Below are 24,075 nucleotides of genomic sequence, written 5' to 3'. Positions count from 1 at the left end.
AGGTGTGGAGGGAGAGGCACAGGCCGGAGTCCGGGCTGCATGCTGTGCTCGCCAGCCGGTGCGGGTTCCGGGTGGGCGCTGGCTCGGTGGGCCCCGCACTCTGTGTGGCCAGCCGGCACCTGCTGGGCTTGATCAGAGGCTGGGTCCCATGCGTGGACGCCATTCCCTCTTCGTGGGTTCATTGGCCACAATGTTGGGTCTCCATCTCTTTCTGGCTTCCCCTCTTTTCCTCTTGGTTGTCTGAGATGAGCTCCATCTGGGCTGCCGGAGTGCGCGGGCTAGGTGCGGCAAAGTCCTGCAGCCAGTGCCAGTGAGAGGTGAAGCCAGCTGGGCTTCTAGGACGGGGAACTTTTGTGTCTAGCTAAAGGATTGTAAATGCACCAGTCAGCACTCTGTGTCTAGCTAAAGGATTGTAAACACACCAATCAGCACTCTGTGTCTAGCTAATCTGATGGGGACTTGGAGAACTTTTGTGTCTAGCTAAAGGACTGTAAACGCACCAATCAGCACTCTGTGTCTAGCTAAAGGTTTCTAAATGCACTAATCAGCACTCTGTCAAAATGGATCAATCGGCTCTGCAAAACGGACCAATCAGCTCTCTGTAAAACGGACCAATCAGCTCTCTGTAAAATGGACCAATCAGCAGGAAGCAGGTGGGGCCAGATAAGGGAATAAAAGCAGGCCGCCCCAGCAAGCAACGGCAATGCGGTGGGGTCACGTTCCAGGCAGTGGGAGATTTGTTCTTTCACTCTTAGCAATAAATCTTAATGCTGCTCACTCTTTCCGTCGGTGCTGCCTTTATGACCTGTAACACTCACCTCAAAGGTCTGCAGCTTCACTTCTGAAGTCAGCCAGACCGTGAACCCACCAGAAGCAAGAAGGAACAAACTCCGGACTCCCCATCTTTGAGAACTGTAACACTCACCGCAAGGGTCTACGGCTTCATTCTTGAAGTCAGTGAGACCAAGAGCCCACCAATTGCGGACACATAATCACCGGGTCTGATGCTTTCTGTTTTAAAAGTTAATTGTTTATTCAATTTATTTAATAGATAAAGGCCTATGCAGATTGCTTTTTTCTTCTAGTTTTATTTCTAATTGTGATTTAAAAAAATTGGTCCATTTTATCTAGGTTATCAAAGTTATGGACATAGTTTCATTCACAATATTCCCTATCATTTTAATATCCATGAAATCAGTAGTAATATTTCTGTTACTTGTAATTTGTGTCTCTTTTTTGTTGGTTAGCTGGTTGGAGGCTTATCAGTTTTATTGATGTTGTCTAATAGCATACTTTTCACTGATTTTCTGTTTCGAATTTTATTAATTCTCGAATTTTTACTATTCTACTTATTTGGGATTTATAATTTTTTTTAGTGTCATAATTTGTGATACTAGAATATTGATTTTAAATATTTCTTCTTTTGTAACATATACATTTGCTGCTACAACTTACCCTCTAGGAATTATTTTGCTGCATCATACAAATTGCAGTAAGTTTATTTTCTTTTTATGGAGTTCAAAATATTTATAAATTTTTTTCAGACTTATCCTGAGACCTAGATGTTATTTAGAAATGTGTTATTTAATTTCCATATATTTGGAATTTTCCAAGTATCTTTTAATTATTGATCTCACCTTTAATTCTATTTTGGTCTAAAAATATACTTTGACATTACTTTTTAAAAATAATTTGTTGAGGTGTGTTTTATTGCCCAGAATGTGGTCTATTTTATTGAATGTTTCATGACATCTTGAGAAAAATGCGTATTCTCCTGTTGGTGGATGAAGTATTCTATAAATATCAAGTGTATGCCGTAGATTGATGATGATGTTCAATTCAACGATATCAATTTTGTTCAACTATACTGATTTTCTGCCTCCTTGATCTGTCAGTTACTCATAGGGGGGTCTCGACATTTCCAAATATAACAATAGATTTATCTATATCACCTTGCATTTCTATGAGTTCTTGCCTTACATATATTGCCATTATTATTAAAGATATTCACATTAGGGATTGTTACACCTTCTTGGAGAAATGACTGCTTTTTCATCATGTAATGCCTCTCTCTATCCCTGATATTTTATTTTCCTCTGAAGTCTGATTTGTCTAAAATTAATATAACTACCAGTTATGAGCTGAATTGTGTTCGTCTAAAATTCTTATGTTGAAGTCCTAACCCCTAGTACCTCAGAGTATGACTGCATTTAGGGATAGCATCTCTAAAATGAAAATTAAGTTAACATGAGTTTCGGTAGTATGGGCCCTAATTCATTACAATTTGTGTCCTTTAAAGGAGGACCCAGACACACGCAGAGGTAAGACCATTTAAAGATGGAAAGAAGATTACTGTCTACAAGACAAGGAAAGAGGCCGTAGAAGAAACCAACCAGGCCAAAACTTTCATCTCAGACTTCTAGCCTTCAGAACTGTGAGAAGATAAATTTATGTTGTTTAAGTCAAACAGTGTGTGGTATTTTGTTATAACAGCCCTAGCAAATGAATATAGTACCTCTGTTATCTTTAGATTATTACTGCTACTATGCCATATCTTTTCCATCCCTTCACTTTTAATGTCTCTCTCTTAAAGATTTCTTGATGACAACATATAGGTGGGTCTCAACTTTGTATCCACTCTTTTAATTGGTATACTTAGACCATTGAAGTTTAAAGTGATTATTGACATATTTGGATTCATGTCTATCATTTTGTAACTGCTTTCTATCCGTTGTTCTTGTTATTTTTGTGTATATATTTATGGGTCACATATGATGTTTTGATGCTGGGATACAATGTGTAATCACCAAATCAGGATAATTGGGATATCCATCACCTCAAGCATTTATCATTTCTTTGTATAAGAAAATCTGAATTCCAGTCTTTATTTTATTTTAAAATACATAATAAACTATTGTTGAGTATAGTCACCCTGTTATGCTGTCAAATACTAGGTCTTATTCAAACTATCAAACTATACTTTTGCACCCATTGACCATCCTCACTGTATCCTCCCCTCCCCGCTACCCTTCTCAGCCTCTAGTAACCATCATTCGGCATCCACTATTTTTTTCTGCCTTCTGTGGTGTTAATTGATCACTTTTTTTAATAATCTCATTTTCTCTCCTCTCTTAACATTTTAATTACGCTTTTATCTTTTATTAGTATTATCCCTAAAGGTTACAATATAATTTACAACTATTGTAGGTATGAAGTCTTCTTTCAGGATTTCTTTTTTTTTTTTTTTGAGACACTTTCTCACTCTGTTGCCCAGGCTGGAGTGCAGTGGTACAATTTCAGCTCACTGCAGCCTTGACCTTACAGGCTCAAGTGATCCTCCCACTTCAGCCTCCCAAGACTGGACTACAGGTACACGCCCCTGCATGAGGCTATTTTTTTTTTAATGGTGATGAGGTCTCACTATGTTGCCCAGGCTGGTGTCAAACTCCTGAGTTCAGGTGATCCTCCTCAGCCTCCTAAAGTGCTGACATTACAGGCATAAGCCATTGTGCCTGGCATCTTCTTTCAAATAATGATATACCACTTCATGTGCACTACACGTATCTTGTAAGAAAATACTCTGAATTTGTCCCATCTGCCCCTCATAACATCATCATGTATTTCATTTTCATACTTGCTATAATTAACAAATAACAAATTTTGTTATTACTTTAACAAACTTCTGTCTCCTAGATCTACTAGGAATTAGAAACATACAATATTTTACTTATCTGTGTTTATTACTTTAATGCTTTTCCTTTCCTCATGTAGATACAAGTTTCTGAACTATATCATTTTTCTTCCTAAATAACTTTTTAAAACACTTTTTGCAAGACAAGTTTACAGGCAACACATTTCCCCAATTTTTATTTTTCAGAAAAAAGTATTCTTCCGTTTTAAAGGATCATTTTGTAGAATACAGAATTTCAGGTAGATCTCCATTTCTGTTTTTCTTTTCTTTTAGTTTTATAATTATCTGACTCTACTCTTTTCTTGCTTTAAGAATGAGTGACTAGTGGTAGCTTATGTCATTCATTAAAAGGTTGAGTTGCTAGCAAAGTAGAAGAATGAATGTTTTCTATATGAGGTTTAGTTTTAATGAATATAGAAGATGTGCTTTTTATCAAATAACGTTTAAGAATTTTTTTTAAATAAAGAAAAAATTTAATGCTGAATTATTCATGCTAGTCAAATCTAGTTTAAAATGAATAGAACAAAACACTAAAATCTTTAAAATAAATGAAACTACTTTTTATTTAAATAAAAGTACAGGCTCTCAAGAGAGATATTTAGATTTGACTTTTTCAAGTGATCTACTTTTAAATACTTACAATTATTTTCACTTATCTTTCTATTCAATTTATGAAATAAAGGCCTTCCTTTTCAGTAGGTAATCTGCATTCTATTAAAGACTGAAAGCAATACCCTTGACTCATTCTTCACTGAAGCAAACTGTTTCTTGAGACTCAATGCTTATCATATGGTAAAAATGCAGATTTCCAAAAATTAATTTAAGGCTTGAAAGACAAGAGGCATACATACATCTGATATAATTACTGTATAAAAATAATGCAACTTTGATTTCTGAAGTACTAAATGGTCATGTTCTGGAACTCCTTTGAGGTATTGTAAGTTAGATGCTAATTTGCATTGGAGCCTACATGGAAATAATCAGTACAAAATAACAGATCCAGTATGTGAGTTTGATGGAATTAGAATGCTAATCAGAAATGCTTCAATTAACAAACGGCAAGAGTCCACATTAAGTTTAAACTCAGGCCCTGTGAACAATAAAGGGTTTTAAAATGTTTTATAAGAAAATATATTTTTACTCAATAGTCTTTAAATCTGATGTTGTAAAATCATACATAAAAGAAAACGATTTGGTGGCATGTCATGCCCTACATGCCTTACCTTCCAGATCCATGATCCCACAAATAATTGAAGCTCCCCCAAGTTTTTTAACATACATACTGTCAGAAAGACCAGGGCTTTGATTTTCATGCCCTCAGATTGTAAAATTTTATTTCATTCTGTCAGAGTCATAAATTTCCGTCTGCTAATTGCCCTTATCCAGTGAAGAAATTCATTGTATTATACCAGTTGTCCAGTTGTGTTTTTGAAGCCAACCTAATTGTCACACAGACTGTTTTTTTTTTTTTTTGAGATGGAGTCTCGCTCTGTCACCCAGGCTGCAGTGCAGTGGCACTATCTCAGCTCATTGCAACCTCCACCTCCTGGGTTCAAGTGATTCTCCTGCCTCAGCCTCCTGAGTAGCTGGGATTACAGGCATGCAACACCAAGCCCAGCTAATTTTTGTATTGTTAATAGAGACGGGGTTTCAACATGTTGGTCAGGCTGGTCTCAAACTCCTGACCTCGTGATCCACCTGCCTCAGCCTCCCAAAGTGCTGGGATTACAGGTGTGAGCCCCCACTCCCAGCCTTTTTGTTTGTTTGTGGTAAACATAGGAATTGACCCTTCTGGTCTTAAAGCATGAAACTTGTATTTGTTTTATCTGAGTTCTTTCATCAGGAAATCACCTCAGGCCTCTCAAAAAAAAAAAAAAAAAAAAAAAAAACTAGCAAAGAACTGAAACTCACCAGATAACCATTTCCAGATAATAAGATGCCAGGATCCCTTATTCATCCTGATTGCTTCCTTGTTACTCCCTAGTTACTGTTTTCTTACACATTGTTACATTTCTTTTCTGTTATATAAACCCCTACTTTTAGTTGGTCAGGGAGATGGATTTGAGACTGAGCTCCCATCTCCTCAGAAGCAGCACCCAATTAAAGCCTTCTTCCTTGGCAATACTCTTCATCTCAGTAATTGGCTTTATGCACAGTGATCAGCAGGACCTAGACTGCCCCTGGTGTTTTGGTAACATTTTCATTATTCAAGATCATTTAGTATAAAAAGATTATTTGTTCTCCATAGTTCTGTGCAACTTTCTCCTCTCCAACACGTTTGTCTTCCACCGCACCCCAGTCATCCAATCTAATGGCCACAACTAGATTTTAAATTAACAATAATTGAATCAACTCTTGGGTCTTACTTTTAATCATGGCTTCGTCTGGCAACCACCATCTATCTTGATAGCTCAGTCACTCAAATACCCTAATTCTAAAATTATATAGGCCCTCCTGTGATGCATAAGCTAAACATGCATATATTTTCACATTTTATCAACCCTCTCATTCTAGTGTTGCTGCATACAGGTCTTAGAACCAATGACCCACACATATAAGGGTCATGGCATAATGACCCTCAGTGCATAAACACTGAGGTTTGCTTTCTCTCCATCGATTAAAACTCCTGAAATCGAGGGAGTGCAGATCACAGTACCCTTAAGTTAAACATTCTGTCTGCACTGGAGTAGTGAATATAGCTGGGCAACTCTCCCTGCCACCCCCATCCAACACATACACTCATCTTTAGTTCATCAGTATAAGTCTCTAGGTGGTTCTCCTGTACTTCCCACATCAGTTATTTTTTTCCACTTTTCTATGCTACTATTTCTTCCATTTTTTTTCTCCTGTTATCAGCTGATGATTTTGTTACATTACTGAGAAAATGTATGCAATCAGAAGAGGTCTTCCACCTCTACACAGTCCCAAATTTACCAAACTATTTTTTCCTTCTATTATAATAACTGAATTCCAAATGTTTCTATCCTATTAAAAGTCGGCCGGGCACGGTGGCTCACGCCTGTAATCCCAGCACTTTGGGAGGCCAAGGCAGGCGGATCACGAAGTCAGGAGATCGAGACCATTCTGGCAACACGGTGAAACCCCGTCTCTACTAAAAATACAAAAAATTAGCTGGGTGCAGTGGCGGGCACCTGCAGTCCCAGCTACTCGGGAGGCTGAGACAAGAGAATGGCGTGAACACGGGAGGTGGAGTTTGCAGTGAGCCGAGATCACGCCACTGCACTCCAGCCTGGGGGATAGAGTGAGACTCCGTCTCAAAAAAAGAAAAAAAGTCAAACCATCAGTATCCCACTCATATACCTATACTAAAATTTTTTATTGCAAGTTCCTTTCTTCTTCCTGCATCATATAATTCCTATCACTTTAAGGATACACTATCCCTTGGCATGGTGGCTCAGTAATCCAAGCACTTTGGGAGGCTGAGATGAGTGGATTGCTTGAGTCCAGGAGTTCAAGTCCAGCCTAGGCAAGTCCAGGAGTTCCAGTTCAGCCTAAGCAACATGGCAAAACCCTGCCTCTACTAAAAATACAAAATAATTAGCCAGGCATGGTGGCACATTCCTGTACTCTCATCTACTTGGGATGCTGAGGTGGGAGGATCACTTGAGCCTGGGAGCAGAGGTTGCAGTGAGTGGATATCACACCACTACACTGTATCCTGGGCAACAGAGCAAGACTCTGCCTCAAAAAAATAAAAAATGAAAATGAAACCCCCAAACATAAGGATATATTGTAACATATTTTATCACAAAAAACTTCAACCAACATCGTCCTCTAGTTACCACTATATTTCACTCTTCTATGTTGCAGCCAATTATCAAAGAATGCCCTATTAGCATTGTTCCCCTTTATCTTCCGCTTAAATCTCTTGAATCCAGTTTATCACTTGGTAGAAAGATTCCCATTATCTCCAATCTAATACTAATTTTAATTCACAATTCATTCAACATATTAGACACATTTGACACACATTTCTCCCTTTTTCTTGTCTTCTATGAGAGATTTCTCTTGGATATCAACTTGTAACACTGGTCATTTTTAAAATTTGTTTCCTCCATCCCCCAAATCTAAACTCTGGGATAACCCAAGAAGTGTGTTGAGCCTTTCGTTTATCTGCATTCGATTTCGGCATATTTTTATCCACAATCTGTGTTTTATATAAAATTTATAAGTGTCTAAAAAAAAGGTTTATCTGTAGTCAGACTCTTTCCGTGAGCTACAGAATTAATTATACAGCACTCGCTTTACATCTTTTAATTGTTGTTTTTTTCAAAGTTCACATAGAAAAAAAATGTATCCTTAAAACTGATTCCACTATATTCACTGTATGTGCTTTTTCCCTTATGTTCCCTAACTTAGTAAAAGGCACTGCAATTTATACAGTTGTGCAGGCATAAAACCTATGAGTTAATCTTAACTCTTTTATGTTTTTATATTCAATCCTGAATCTCTTCACTTCTATCATCTATACTGCTAATTCCAGAGCCTAAGCCATCATAATTGCTCACCTAGACATCTTCATTTGTCTCTTAACTAGTTACTCTTCCTCTATTCTTATATTTTTACTACTACATTTTTCAATTATCAGTAAGAATAACTATATGTAAAAATTAAAATGTCTATTGTTGAACAAGCCCTGGTAACAAGGATAACTGAATGGAGAGAAAAATCGCATTCATTAGCCGATGAGACTTGTGTTTTTCTGATAACTGATAAATCTGATAACTAAAACTTTAACAGTTAAAAATAGAATTCATTAGGCAATAGAAACAACCCATACAATTAACACAAGATAATTTTCTTTCATCAAAAAATGCAATGGTCAGCATTCATCTCCTCATTGTCTTGGTCACACCAAATGATTTCATTAGCTTCAGATGAACTGTAGATGTAATGTTGTGATTACTTTCGTAGGCACATTGTTACATTACCTCCGAAAGATTTGCTCTATTTCAGAGAGACTCAGTCGTTGTAGCTCTACACCATCGTGTACCAGTCTCTGCTCTTACTCCCTATAAGAAACAACAGCAATCTGGAGAAATCTAACTCATGCAAGGGATAAGTGAAGAAATCCAAAAATTGTAAACTCTAAGGTTCTGGGAGGTTTGACTGAGAGGACTTTCAATTGTAATACAGTTGAAGGTGACTACTCATTTTTTGCCTTGGTTAATTTGTACCACAAAAATAAATTTGAACAATATCCTCCCAGACACTCAAACCAAAAAAAAAAAGGCATTATAGATTTTTTTCTCTTTCTCTTTATTTACACCATTATTTACAAAACTTTTCTGTTTATAAAACACTTTCATTACGTTTTTTTCAAAAACTTCCTTACATGTCTGTTTGCCTCTCATTACAATCTGTCCACAAAATTATTGCACTATCCATATTTCTGAAATACAATTGGAATGTCAGCAATCTACTTAAATTCTTCCAGTGCTTCCCCATTATGGGTGAGTAACAGTACACCTTCCTGCAACAGTATGTAACCTGGCAGTTACATGGCTTTTGGTACTATACCAACATGCAGCCCCTAGGTCTGTACTAGGATCGTTTTCTTAGGCTCCATGATGATATTTTATATATTTGAAGTACTGTTTTAAGAATCCCTACTTTATACCCCATTCATTCTCTTTCACACGGCTAACTCATCTTGTATTCATTCACTGGTCAGCTATCACTTATGAAGGGATGTATTTAGCCCTAACTACTTACATGCATTGTCATTTCTTTTTCTGGATGCACGTTTTACTAGCTTGTAGAATGAGGTTCTGCTAGTACAAAGCTTTCTATTTTGGTATTAACATATTATTATTTCATATTTTCTCTTTAATTTTATCTTGATATAGAATTGTGAAATCACAGAAATTTTCTTCCAGTAACTTGAAATTCCTCTTTATATTCTAGCTTATTCTTGCTATTTAAAAAAGTCATCAAATTCTCATTTTTTGGAGGTAATATGTAGTGTGTCTTTGTGTGTGTGTGTGTGTGTGTTTAATTTACATACATTAAATAACTATTATTCCATTTATGCTTCTGTAATTTAATTATGACAATGTCCAGGTGCAGATTGATTCTTATTTATTCTGCTTAAGACCCACTGTGCTTGCTGAATCTGAAGATGCATGTTTTCCATTTTACCTGGAATATTCTTAGCCTTCTCAGAGTAAATACTCAGTTTCATTTATTCAGTTAATGGAACTTCTTTAACACCCTACATGTCTCATAAACTTTCTTTATATTGTCCATTTGTTAAAGTTCCTGTGTCATTTGGCTAATTGTTAAATTATACTAGTTTACTGCTTACTGCATCACTGCATATTTAATTTTAATTTGATTATTTCTCGACTTCACATATTATTATATTACCTGGGTTTTTTCTTGTATTTTTAATCTATTCTTACATTACTTTATTTTAGAAACAAATATTGTATTCCATGGTTGTCTGTTATTTATTTTCTCTTTCTTTTCATTTTATTTACCTTTACTTATACATTCACAGTGCCGACTTTTGCTTAGACAGATTCTTTTATCATGAGTTGCTTGATATTTTACTCAAGAGCATTTCTATGATAGCTTTTACCATGTACATCTACTGAATTATTAGCAAGCCACCCCTTTATATGGTAATTTCTCAATTTCCAGACTTGCATCACAAGAAAAAAAGAAGAAAAAAGAGATGTAACTATGGGAAATAATGGATATGTTAATTCACTTGACCTATAGTAATCACTTCATTATATATGTATACCAAAACATCTTGCAGTACAACTTAAACATACAGAATTTTTTAAAAGACTGCATCCTCATGCTTGCTTAAGGACATAAATTTTCAGGTGAACTTTTTTTCCCACATAGAATACAAGCGAAGATAGGCAAATTTCCTTTCTGTAGCCTACTTTTTAATTGTGAATTTCTTATAATTTTCAGCCTCAGTTACATGTTTCCAAGTCATGAATTGGCCTAAGGCTTTATCTCCTGCCCTGCTCCCTATTCCCAGTATACACGTTATGTCACACGTATAAAACAGAAACACCTTAGTTGTGAACATGCACAAATTCCTCTAGGCATCCATGTCATGAGATTATATACACATTAGAAGCTTAGGCTTTTCTTTTGTTTTATTTTCAGAATTTCCCTTATTTTCTTGCAAGATAACCTATATATTTATGACTATATTAAGTTATTTCAACAACAAATTTCTATTTTTTCCAGCAAGAGGAATTTCAGATGAGCTACGTTGTTATATTGTTTTTTACAAAAGCAAAGCTGAAATGTATAGACTTTTGCCATTGTTCCCTAAATAATACAGTGTAACCACTGTGTATATAGCACCTACATTTTATTAGATATTATCAGTAATCTAGAAATGATTTAAAATATATGGAAGGATGTGCATAGGTTATACACAAATACTACACCATTCTATATTGGGGACCTGAGTATCTGTGGATTTGGGTATCTGCAAGAGGTCCTGAAAAACCAGTCTCCCATAAATACTGAGCGATGACTACACACACACACACACACACACACACACATCTCATTCATTTTTTTAAATAAAAAACTAAGTAAAACTATTTTTGTTCCACATATTATAGGAAATGTTTGCCAGGATAAAATACAGTTGCCCCTTGAACAGGATAAAATACAGTTGTCCCTTGAACAGGATAAAATACATTTGCCCCTTGAACAGGGTAAAATACAGTTGACCCTTGAATAGGATAAAATACAGTTGACCTTGAACAGGGTAAAATACAGTTGACTCTTGAACAGGGTAAAATACAGTTGACCCTTGAACAGGGTAAAATACAGTTGACCCTTGAACAGGGTAAAATACAGTTGACCCTTGAACAGGGTAAAATACAGTTGACCCTTGAACAGGGTAAAATACAGTTGACCCTTGAACAGGGTAAAATACAGTTGACCCTTGAACAGGGTAAAATACAGTTGACCCTTGAACAGGGTAAAATACAGTTGCTCCTTGAACAGGGTAAAATACAGCTGACCCTTGAACAGGGTAAAATACAGCTGACCCTTGAACAGGGTAAAATACAGTTGACCCTTGAACAGGGTAAAATACAGCTGACCCTTGAACAGGGTAAAATACAGTTGACCCTTGAACAGGATAAAATACAGTTGACCCTTGAACAGGGTAAAATACAGTTGGCCCTTGAACAACATGGGAGTTAGATATACCAATTCCCTACACAGTCAAAAATTTGTTTATAACTTGAGTCCCCCCACACCTAACTACTAATAGCCTATTGTTGATGAGAAGCCTTGTCAGTAACATAAACAGTAGATTAACACTTATTTTGTGTGTTATATATATTATGTACTACATTACTACAATAAAACAAGCTAGAGAAAAGCACGTTATTAAATAATTATAAAGAGGAGAAACTACATTTACTATTCATTACAGGGAAGTGGGTCATCATAAAGGTGTTCATCCTTGTCATTTTCACGTTGATTAGACTGAGAAGGAGAAAGAGAAAAAGTTGGTTTTGCTGTTTCAGGGATGGCGGAGGCAGAAGAAACCATGCAGTTTAAACCCGTGTTGTTCAAGGGTCGACTGTAAAGCAACTCCAAAATCACAGCAACATAACACAACTAAGGGTTTACACTACTTGATGTACAGAGATTGGTAAGAGCCTCTTTTCATGGTAGTCAATTCAAGACGTAAGGTGATGGACGCTGTTTCAACATGTGCTTCCAACTACATCACAGCTGGAGGAAGGAAGCATGGTGAACTGCACATTGCCCGTTAGAGCTTCTGCCAAGACACGGGACAGTTCACATCTACTCACATTTCATTGACTAAAAGAAATCTCAACTACAGGCCTCTCTGAAAGAAGCCAGAAGGCCAGATTATTAGCATTGCTAGAATGACTATCATATCACAGTCTTCTGTGCTGGAAAGGAAATATTAGTTTAACTTGCTTTCCACATAAGTTACATTATCCTGTTCCCAAGTGAGACAAAATCCCCATTTTGTCATGACATTGAGCTCAGAGTTCAGGACCTCTGGTAGATGCAGACACAAGGAGGCTTTCATTCTTTTTTCTTTTTTTTTTTTTTTGAGATGGAGTCTCGCTCTGTCGCCCAGGCTGGAGTGCAGTGGCACGATCTCGGCTCACTGCAAGCTCCGCCTCCCGTGTTCACGCCACTCTCCTGCCTCAGCCTCCCTACTTACTGGGACTACAAGCAACCACCACCACGCCCGGCTAATTTTTTGTATTTTTAGTTGAGACAGCGTTTCACTGTGTTAGCCAGGATGGTCTCGATCTCCTGACCTCGTGATCCACCTGCCTCTGCCTCCCAAAGTGCTGGGATTACAGGCGTGAGCCACCGCGCCTGGCCAAGGCCTTCACTCTTGTCTCTGAAAGAAGATCCCGTGTACATTATTTTCCAGAATCACTGTTTCCACCTGCTGGGGGAATCTTCATTTACATTTTTTTTTTTTCGGCCTTAGAAGCTTGGGTGAAAAAATATGTACATTCCATTTTCTGCTAATAGATGTGGAGGGCATAGAGGGAGCTTTATATCTTTAAAGTTCTTAGCCTCTTTACTAACTCAGGCCTATATACTTTCCTTAATTTTAATTGGCTTTTATTTTTCTTTGATTGCAGAGAGCACTGTGAGAAAATAATCATGTTCATGGTAAGATTTATAGTCTGCTTCTTGTATTTATATACATCTTTCTCATCTCTATGCCTTCTTTATGGATCTATCACAAATATATTGGGCTCACAATGTTAGCATGGCACAGATGATTAGCTTTATCTCCTAAGGAATTTTTGTCCAATGGAAAGAAAAGATTAGCTGAAAACCATATTATTCTTTAATCTGAGACTCTTATTTTACACAGAGGTTTAAACAATAAGTGCGGTATTGTTTGAAATCACACTTGATATTGATGAAATATTAATGATATTTCATCATTAATATAAGAATGGTTAAATTGTTTTATAACTCAAGGCCTTTCTTTGTTTTAATATTTTAAAAATTGGGTATGAGAAGCAAATGCTTCTTTAAATTGTCATGGTTTTGGACTCCCATTTTAAAACAAGCTTAAAATTAATACTTCATGTTTTCCTTTTTACATTCAATAGTAAGCAGCACAGAATACTAATGTTTTGTTTTATAACTTCTTACACAAGAACTATAAAGTCGTTATGCCTGTGATCTTTCTTCCATGTAATCAGAAGAAACCATTTTACCAGTTTCTTTTATAGTCTATTGACGAATCATTATTCTTCCAGACTCCTTTTCGGAGAGAAACCCTTGTCTTTCCTTATGTAAACTCCAAAAGTGTAAAAAGAAAAGCTCCTCTCAGATCTTCAACTACTTGTTTTTGTATTGTGTTATATGATTTTTTTGGACTTAAATAATTATTACAACAGGGGCTACTCTTGATTGTTTAAGATAAGAAAGGGTGTGGTTTAGACAGAGAAATGTCTTTATAACAAAGTGCAGTGTAAAAGCATTACATGGCTTAATCTCATGACAGCTCTTTCTTTGCCGACCCGGGATTCAGTGGGAGCTTTGCTCAGAGCCCAGTGATCCAGTTAAAAGATAGAGACTAAATTTAAAACTACCTACTAAATAAAATTGGTCCTCTTATACAATCCTGTGGTAGATAGAATTTTATGTTTGATTTGGCATCTATTTTTAATCTCCCTCTCATACAACAGACTCTCTCTCCCTCTTCTCTATCTCTCTCTCCTCTATCTCTCTGTACTTTGAAGTGTGAATTTTGCTATCTGATTTTCACCTAGGAGTTGTTACTTAAGTAAGCAAATTTAGGGCTATCCAGCTTACAGTTGCCTGGAGTAATGAAACAGATTATCAAGAAATTGAAAGTCTAAAATAGGAGAAAAAGAAAAGGGTCTTGTGGATCTATAAGATTTACTTCTACCTGCATATCTAATATATCTATGTATTTATTTAATATATAATGTATGTCATGTATATGTTTCACTACAAAAAAATATTAAAAAGAGCTCTAATTCATTGGCATAAAGTAAAAAAAAGAAGTGCTTAAATCAAATGCTGTGTCAGAAAAATAGAGGCTTTAAGCCCAAATCCATTTTCAAGTTTACCTGACTTAAATTAATATTTAATAAGTAAGCTCGTTGGTAAAATAAAATTAGAAATGTCTTCAGAATTGTCAGCATACATTATTGTTTAGATTTCTTGGTCAAATAGTTTTAAATTTATCTCTGCTAGATATTATAAGCTGTCAAAATTTGCCATGAGGGTTATAAAGCTATAAATGCAGCCCAAAAGAGAATTATCTTTATTTGTGTCATTTTTTATAAATAAGGCATTTAATATTGCTTGTTCAATACAAACAGCTAAATCTTGAGTTGTTTACAAAAAGAATTACTTAACCTTATTATTCTTAAGTAAACACCTGAAATTCACAGGATATACAAATGGTTAACAGGAAAATAACTTTAAATAATAACTATCACATTTTTCGTAAGTAATCTAAGGTAAACTATTAAAAATAAATTAATCAGCTAAATGTAATGGAATAAATGCTTATAAATATGTTATATTATTTAGAATCTAAAATTATATTAAACTAAATAAAAGATGGTCATTAAATGTCTGGGTCATTTCCAATGTTTTAAAAATTATAGGAAATCATTTTTTAAATGTGTTCTTATTTAAAGGAAAATAATTTTTGCCTAATTCAAAAGTTATTTAAAGATTACTTATGAAACAAGGTAAAAGGAACCAGTAAATAAGAGAGATGCAAAGAAAGTTATAAATATAAAGAGGCGTTTCAGCTAGTAAAGGTTAAAAGGAAAATAATTGTGTATGGGAAATAATCTTGTAAGATAAATTTTTGTCCTAAAGTAAAATAATTGGTTATTTAGGAGAGAGGGATGCTTAGGATAAAACAGGAAGTCTGAGTATAATGCAGATGGTTTGTGTAAGTCATGATCAGATTTGTACAAAGAGAATTTATGAGAAAGAAAACTTTAAATGATCACATTGGCTATAATAAAAGGAAATTATTTATAAAAGTGTTTCTAAATATTGGGCTTTGATATTAAAAATACACTAACACACTAAAGAATTGGTAGGAACACCAAAATTGTCTTATTTGCTCGTAATAAAATTACAAGAGATTTAATTTATTTTAACCCCAAATTTCGACTTTTATTGCATCTCATTGTTTTCAGTTTTCTCCCCCATTTGAGAAAACATGAAATAATAACTCCTTCAAATTTTTTCTCTTGGGGTCTAACTGCTATTGTGGCCTGATGCTAAAAATGTTTTGTCTTAAAGCTCTAAAGGAAATATCTTCTTTCAATATAACATTCTGTGCCTTTGGCTTTAATGAAACAAAAAAGCTCCACTTATGCCCCAGGATACACTCTTCCTATGTTTGACTAATTCAAGTATCATTTTTATTAGTTTTGACTTCCAGGTTATCTAAATGAACTCCCCATAGGGAAAGACAGGCAATCACACTGCAGAAGGACTTTTCTTGTTTTTTCTTTTTTTGTCTTTTTGTAACTGGTGTAACAAATAAATTTTATGTTTTGTTGAAATAATTTCTGTGTCATTTTTACTAAGTTTTAATTTCCGTAGGAAAACTTAAATTAAAACAAATTATAACTTAAAAACAAATAATTAAAAACTTTAAAAAATTAAGCTTTTTATATCCATGTAACTTTCTGTATTGCTTTTAGAGTCCTGTGCTATTACATTACAGTACTTTGACTCCTGGGTCTAAAAAGGACACCAAGTACTGCTAAATCTTCAGCATTCACAGCAGTTAAAGCCTTCATCAGAACTGAGAGATGATGACAATCAAAATAAACTGCCTTTGTGAGACACAGAGCCAGAAATTAAAACTATTGAACCCCTGTAGACCCAGATACTATTGCAGAAGAGGTAGTCACATGAGATTGTAAGAGCCCATTTTGAGAGATAAAATTAATTCAGAGTTTCTCTATAAATTTAACATTAATATCAAATGCACACTGATGAAAGAGCAGCATATAGGCCCCTGAGTCAGAATAATAAGCCTTTCTTGGAGCATTAACCAAATCTTTAAAAAAGAGTATAAAATTTTATAAAAAGATTTATGGAAATTATATCTTAGGGGCAAGGTAATTAAAATTAAATAGATTTGTTTATAACATTTGAGAGACAGATTCAACTGGTCTCATGGTGTTTTTATTAGAGCTTATTGCTTGGGAAATTAATTCTCCTGTCTCAAATAATAAAGGTTTTTGCTTTTTAGGGGGAAATCTTTGAGTTTTTACTTTGGCTAAATGAATGACTTATTTTACAGTGACTTGTGATCCTATTCTGTGATGTCAAGTGTTTTAAACTTTTTATGTTTGATGAACTTTCTAAAATCACATGCTAAATTCAGTCCTATTGACCTCACTAATTTTTTGTTAGTAGGTCCCCTGAAGTCCACAAATAAATGTTTGGCTTATTTGATGTAATAAAATCATATAGGAAGCATTGTGAAATATAAAATAATGTTTAAGCATCTTTAGATTATATTTATATAAATGTGTTAGTAGTATTTATTGCAAGATTATATGAGATTCCTGTGACTCTAATATGTCTTAGTATATGTTATCAATAGTAATTATAATTGTTATGTAAAATAGTTGAATGACACAGAACTAAATGTCCTTGTCAATTGTATCTTTAACTATAGCTGTTCTAAGACAATTTAATCCTTTAACAAGGCAGTTTATAATCAGCTATAGAAGTCTAAGGACCACTGTTAAATATAGGTTTCTCATAATTTTAGAGATTGTAACATTGGAATAGACAGAAAATTTTCCAGGGCTCTCATGGAGAGCTGACGTATTCATGAGGATTTTTGATCCAATATCGAGCAGAACAGGAATCAATTGCAGAGACTGAACTAACAAAAGAGTAAAATAATGTTGGGGAAACCAGCCCCACACCACACAGTGGGTACCTTGAGTCTGGCGGAGACAAAGGAGTTAGAAAAAGACAGAATAAGCATTTAAAAGGTGGATCCTGGGAACTGGAGCATCAGAGGCTTGCTCATGGCCCAGAGCTTTCAGGAATCCCCCTAATTTATTGGTTTACAAGCTCTTTGTTCTTAGGGAAGATGGGAGGGGGAGGAAGGGATGAGGAAAAGGATTAATCAGTGAAGGAGAACTCAGAGTCATTCAATAAGATGTATAGCAGTGGCAGTTTCTGTGAATTTCCTTGAGCAAAGGCGTGTGTCTAAACTACTTAAGATCTTTAACTTACTGGGAATGAAATGGGTGGGAATGGTTTCAGGAGGAGCCAAGATGTTTGATTATACTTCACTGCTTCAAGGGAGTGTTATCTTCCTGAGCAACCTGTGGAATGCTGCTGAGCGGTTATGTTCTTGGGGCATAAAGACATGAAGGCAATAAGGAGACTTTTCTCCTCAGAGGCTGCCCATGGCTTCCCATGGGTGTCTCACACAGGGGAGACCAACTCAACTGGCATCCCAGAAACTCTTTCCCACATGTCCCCCTTTTTTGTCTTTTTTTTTTTTAGATTAATAACCACCATTGCTATCATGGCTCGTTCACGGTATCTGGCTTCTCTCCCAAGGTGCTGTCCGCATTTGTAGACTAAAAACAAACAGCATAAACAGACACAAACCAAAATAAAATTTGCAATTGTTGATCTACCTATGGTTTTAATCCACTTAAAAGGATTGGTATTAGAAAGGCCATCAGCGGCTCCAGCAAGAATATCAGCTCCAGGCAACAGGGTGAGATGAGCCTGAGATGCCTCAAAAACTTGTTTTCTTCAGTTTAGCAATATCTAATGTTAAATTATCTTCTTTTCCTTGTAGGTGATGTCTAATCATCACCCAGTGGTGCTCAGTGGCATTATAGGAGCTACGAGTAATAGAAAAATCAGAAGTATTCCAATCACATTGCATTTGAATTCTATGCTCCAAGTTCATAATCCAATCTCCCATCCAAATTACTGTTTGACAGAGATCATTAATTTGATTTGCCAATTTTTGATCTATTTGGCTTTGGGAATTCCAAAGCTTAGAAGAATTTTTCTGCCAACTATCCACAAAGCCTGCAGTTTGAATACAAGAGTGCAAAGCAACAGCAGCAGCAGCAGTAGCTGTAACAGCTATAAGGCCCAGGATCACAGCTGTTAAAGTAAATATGAATCTCTTTGATCTATTAAGTACTCCTTTTAGTACTTCAGTGATAATATGTATGGAAGGAGAGGCCTCCCAAGGTCTATTGAGGGAAACAGGTATCCAAATTCCTTCTCAGGACTTAACCAGTAAAATGTTATTATCTTTATTAAAGGTAGAATTAATGCAGGTAAAAAAGATGACAGTTGAGGCATGATATGGTTTGAGAGTCAGGTAGGATATTAATTTTTTCCACTGCCAACATAAAAGGAGGTTTAACACAACTCTGCAATGGGACTGTCCGATTAGAGGTCATGGCTACAACAAATCAAAGTTTTTACTATGGGTTTCTGTTTTATTTTCTCCTTTCCAAATCCGAATTGGGGTTTGAGCCATCATTGATTTCCACAGTTCTGGATGTTCTGGACTTATAATTGGATCAATCATTTTCGGGCTTGGAAGAGCCATACCATTCTCCTCCCACTTAATAGAGTAATTTGTTTCAATTCTTCTGTATAATTTTGGTGCATTATCTGGGTAGTCATTTGCAAAAGGAATCTCTCTGCAATCTTCATGCTGTCCAGTACAATTTACTGCAAAGCATCCCCTAGGGGCCCAATCAATGATGATTCCATAGGAATTATTTTGCAGTACAACAGCGCTGTTTGCAATACAATCTTCCCAGGTTAGCCCCTCTAGCTTTCCAGACAATTTAGTGGCCTGCCTAAGGCAGGGCTTTTTATTAGGTTTAAATTTATTAATCTGGTGATGTGTCATAACATAGCTGGGCTCAAGGTATTTAGTAGTGTCCAAAGATTGAAATGTTCTTCCACTGATTGCATGAATAGAGGCTTTTGATCCATTATGTGCAGGGACATAAACCATTCAACTTTGTTTATTATAATTTAAACATCCTGCTGCCAGCCCTAGGCAGATGGGAGGAAAGCGATAACCAATGGAAACATTCATTAACATTCCTTCCTCCTCTGGATGAGTAGGACCTCGTTTATCTGTTGGTCCAGGCATCCAGACACTATCATTAACATAAACCTCCACCGGGGAGTCTAACCATGTAACAGGCCTAATCAGTGGTGGGAATGGAACGTAGGGCCAATAAGTGTAATTTTGATCTCTCTCAGCTACGGCGAGACTCACTGCCAGGGAGATTACTGCCATCATAGCTACCATTAGATTACTGATGGTCAGTGGCTTGTTCTGAGACCTCAGGTTCTCTTCTGCAATGTGAGCTACTCTCTTCATCTGCCCCCAGGTCGGTGGAGTTGCTTGGCGAGCTTTACAGTTTCCATCTGCTCAACAGAGATGTTCTTCTGAGCCATCTGACGAACCGGGGGTGCAGGGATGTTCCGAGGTCTTTTCCTCTTCCTTGGATTCTGGCTCATGGCACAGCTTAAGATGTCTTATGGGTACCCAGACAGGAAGCTGATTCTCTCCTGGTGAGATACAAGCAAACCCTTGACCCCTTGTAATGATGTTGCCTTTTTCCCAGATTTTGGTTCTGACATCCTTCCACCACACATGTTTTCCCTCATGAGAATTTATTTTATGCCCTGTCAAATGCTGCTTTGCTGCCGTTGTAACCTGATCTCTAGACAAATTCAAAAAATTTAAAGTGATAAGAGCCAATTGTATCTGCATATGGGGAGTAGAGTATTCTCTGGTTCCCCCCTCTGACTTTTGTTTTTGTAATTGAGATTTTAGGGTTCGATTAGCCTGTTCAACAATGGCTTGGCCTTGAGAATTATAGGGTATTCCAGTACTGTGCTCAATGTGCCATTGTTGAAGGAACACTTGTAAAGATTTACTGCAGTAGCCTGGGCCATTGTCTGTTTTAATCTTTTGTGGGATGCCCATGGCAGCGAAACAGGAAAGTAAATGTCTTTTAATATGAGCAACCACCTAACCTGTTTGGCAAGTTGCCAATACAAAATGAGGAAAGGTATCTATAGTAACATGGACGTATGAAAGTTTCCTGAATGAAGGTACGTAGGTTATGTCCATTTGCCACAACATATTGTGGGTTAATCCCCATGGGTTAACACCAGTCCCTTCATGTGGCAGTTGTAGTACCTGGCACTGAAGGCAATGTTGCAAAATGTCCTTTGCCGGTCTCCAAGTAATCTGGTATTTTTGTTTAAGTCCTGCTGCATTAACATGTGTTAGGGAGTGAAAATCTTGGGCATTAGTAAGCATAGTGGAAACTAGTAAATCAGCTTGATCGTTATCCCTTACAAGGGCCCAGGAAGATTAGTGTTTGCTTGAATGTGCATAATATAGAAAGGAAAACAGTGATCATGCACTGCCTTTTGTAAAGAAGAAAACAGCTGATAGAGTTGTTCATCCACAAGATATTTAATGAGTGTAGTTTCTATATATTGAGTGGCTTGAACAACATAAGCTGAATCAGAGACAATCTTTACAGGTTGCTTAAAGTCTTCTAACACAGCTATAACTGCCTCTAATTCAGCCCTCTGTGCTGATTGAAAGTCAGTTTGAATAATTCTGTTTTTGAGTCCTACATAAGCTGCTTTTCCATTGCTAGATCCATCTGTAAACACAGTTAACTGCTCCTTCCAATGGAGCACTAGGGGTAATTTTTGGAAGGACCCATGTTGTTAGCTTTAAAAACTGAAAAAGTTTGTTTTTTGAATAATGATTGTCAATAACTCAAATGAATCCAGCTAAATTTATTTGCCAATTGACCGAATTAACAAAGGCTTGCCGAATCTGATTTTTAATCTTTGGAACTATAATCTTATCTGGATCTGAGCCACAAAGTTTAACAACTCTAAGGTGAGCTTGCCCAATCAAGATTGCCATCTGATCCAAGTATACTGTGAGTGTTCTAACAGTATTGTGAGGCAGAAAAGACCATTCAACTAAGTCCTCACTCTGAATTATAACCCCTGTAGGAGAATGGAGAGTAGGGAACACAATGAACTGTAATGGTAAACTTGAGTCTATTCTATTAACCTGGGCCTGTTGTATTTTTTTCTTCAATCATTTGTAATTCTTTGGCAGCTTCAGGAGTCAGTTCTCATTTACTATTAAGAGAAGGGTCTCCTCTTAAATAGAGAACAGATTAGACATAGCATAGGTAGGGATTCCCAAAGTACGTTGAATCCAATTGCTATCCCCTAATAATTTTTGAAAATCATTTAAAGTTTTCAGAGAGTCTTTTCGAATTTGAACCTTTTGGGGTTTAATTGCCCTTTCCTGAACCTGCATTCCCAAGTATTGGAAAGGAGTGGCCATTTGAATTTTATCTGGTGCTATGAGCAACCCAGCATTGGCTACCACCTCCTGTAAATATGAATAACACTGGATAAGTCGGTCTCGATTTTCGGCCGCACACAATATGTCATCCATATAATGAATGATATACGAATTGGGAAACTGATCTCTCACAGGTTGAATAGCCTTCCCCACAAAAGTTTGACAAATAGTAGGACTATTCAAAATGCCCTGTGTCAGGACTTTCCAGTGATATCTGGCTACTGGTTCCTTGTTCACAGCAGAAATAGTAAAAGCAAATTTCTCAAAATCAGACTGTGCTAGAGGAATATTTCAAAAGCAATCCTTCACATCTATAATTATTAATGGCCAGTCTCTAGGAATCATGGTGGGGGAAGGAAGCCCCAGCTGGAGGGCCCCCATCAGCTGGATGACTGCATTGACCACTTGTAAGTCAGTTAGCATGTCCCATCTGCCAGATTTTTTCTTTATTACAAACATTGGCAAATTCCACGGAGAAAATGTTGGCTCAATGTTTCGTTTGTTTAATTGCTCTTTGACTAATTCCTGTAAGGCCCCCAATTTTTCCTGAGAAAGCAACCACTGCTCAACCCAAACAGGATTTTGGGTCTTCCATTTTAAGGGAATAGGACTTGGAGGCCCAACAATGACTGCCCCTAAAAATGGTAACCTAATCCTTTTTGGTCATTTTTTACGGTAACGTGTATGGGTTCAATAATGCCCGTCTCCTGTTTTCCTAGGCCTTTTCCAGGAATATAGCCCATGTTTGACATTATTTTTTGATGAGCTTCACCGTACCAGGGAGAAGGGATTGAAATTTCTGTGCCCCATTGCTGAAGCAGATCTGTCCCCCATAAGTTAACAAGAATCAGTATGTAAGTACTACTCCGGTATGTACTTGAATTCCCTTTAAGTTTAAGCTGGACCTTCTCAGTGTAAGTCCCACCATGCCATTTGGCAATGGGCTGTAAACTCCCGTTGGGACCTTCCTAGGAGGCTCCCCAGGATGGAGGGATACAGCTTTGGTACAGCATAAATCTACTGCCCTGCCTTTAGCTGTGGAGGAGGACAATCGCTGTACATTTGTACAGGGATAGACTGTGCCAGGAACACTCTGTTTGGAGTCAGGGATGTCCTGTCCTGAATTGGGAATGCCCCGTTTTGAATCGGAGCCTGGGGCTGCCCCCTCTGTCTGTTTCCCGGCAAGGGCTGTCTGCTATTATCAAACTTTGAATGACATTGATTAGCCCAGTGTTTTCCTTCCTTATATCTAGGACAGGTACCTGGTTCCCTGCTTTTTCCTCCTGAGTTTTGCCTTTTTTGGCTCTTTGTACACTCTTTTTGTATGTCCTATCTCTCCACAATTATAGCAAGATCCAGGGAACACTCATGTGTTTTTTGTTACCCTTAGTCCAGCCATTGCCTGAGCAAGGATACTGGCCTTATATAAGTGCCCCCCAATGCCATCACAGGCTTTAATGTATTCACTTAATGTTTTTTCCTCATTTAGATCTGCCTTTCCCTTAATAGGTCTAATTGCTGCCTGACATTATGTATTTGAATTTTCATAAGCAAGCAGCTGAATGATCACTTACCTGGCATGAGAATCCGAAATAGCCTTTTGAGCCGCATCTTGCAAATGGGTGATAAAATCTGGATAAGGCTCACTTGGACCCTGTCGAACTGAGTTAAAAGAAGGATAAGTAGTACCAGGGTAGTGAATTTTTTCCCAGCTTTTAGGCATATAGTTCTGAGCTGATCAGCAGCCTCATCACCCATTACCATCTGTTGATTTAGAGTACCCCATGCCTGTCCAATTCCAAGCAATTGATCAGATGTGATATTAACGGGAGTTTGGGCTTGAGCATTTCTGCATGCCTGATTTGTTGATTCGTCCATCCACCAGGTTTTAAATTGGAGAAATTGA

General features: G+C 36.8%; 1 long non-coding RNA gene across 1 annotated transcript; it reads left to right on the top strand.

Annotated features, from left to right (window-relative positions):
- Positions 1 to 689: 689 nt before the first annotated feature.
- Positions 690 to 23,005, top strand: LOC129526232 (uncharacterized). Its single transcript, XR_008670829.2, has 5 exons — positions 690 to 999; positions 2,300 to 2,434; positions 13,348 to 13,378; positions 20,146 to 20,329; positions 22,889 to 23,005. It is a non-coding gene; the product is annotated as an uncharacterized lncRNA (long non-coding RNA).
- Positions 23,006 to 24,075: the final 1,070 nt, after the last annotated feature.

Source organism: Gorilla gorilla, chromosome 14, assembly GCF_029281585.2.
Source record: "Gorilla gorilla gorilla isolate KB3781 chromosome 14, NHGRI_mGorGor1-v2.1_pri, whole genome shotgun sequence".
NCBI classification, from domain to species: Eukaryota; Metazoa; Chordata; class Mammalia; order Primates; family Hominidae; genus Gorilla; species Gorilla gorilla.
This window is presented reverse-complemented; position numbering and strand designations above follow the sequence as displayed.